We start from the raw sequence: 709 nt of genomic DNA, 5'->3' as shown, positions 1-709 counted from the left end.
ATTGAAAATAAACTTACGAATCTTGTGAACGAGAAGAAAAGGACGCGGGAACGGGGTAGCTCTTCCTTCATCTCTTCTCTTCGGGGCCCGAAAAAGCGCGGGTGTCGAGCATGAGCGTGTATCTCGCCACGCGGTGCTTGTCGGAGCAAACGCAGTGTCACCATCTCCGGTCCCCGGCTGTGACAGACAATATAAAAGCGCTTTTCATCAGAGCCCAACTAATGCCCCAGAGCTGCTCTGCGGGCGGGCTGGACCTTGCAGCCGGGGCACACGCGGCAGTAACGGCCGAGGGGAGCGGGACTGGCTGGCGCGCCACCTTTGCAGAACTCTGCTTGCCGCCATTTACTGACTTGTCTTCCCCCTCCCGCGGTATCGCTCCTCCTTTTGCTCTGGGGACCGACTGTGCGGTACAAACGCTGTTGAGCCAGAGGCCGATAGGTATGGCGGAATCATGGTACCGACCCTGCAGCGCCGGAGCTGGAGGAGAGCGGGTGATGCGGGGCAGGCAGCGAGTCCCCGGGCACGGGCGGCTTTGGAGCTGAGGGCAGAATCATAGAACCATAGAATCGTTTGGGTTGGAAAAGCCCTTTAAGCTCCCCCAGCCCAACCGTTCCCCTAACCCTGCCATCCCACCCCCAAACCCTGGCCCTCAGCACCGCGTCTGCCCGGCTGTTAAATCCCCCCAGGGCTGGGGACTCGACCCCTTCCC

This window comes from Egretta garzetta, unplaced genomic scaffold, assembly GCF_000687185.1.
Source record: "Egretta garzetta isolate BGI_Z169 unplaced genomic scaffold, ASM68718v1 scaffold60, whole genome shotgun sequence".
In the NCBI taxonomy this organism is placed as follows: domain Eukaryota; kingdom Metazoa; phylum Chordata; class Aves; order Pelecaniformes; family Ardeidae; genus Egretta; species Egretta garzetta.
The sequence above is the reverse complement of the archived record's forward strand: the minus strand, read 5'-3'. Positions refer to the sequence as shown.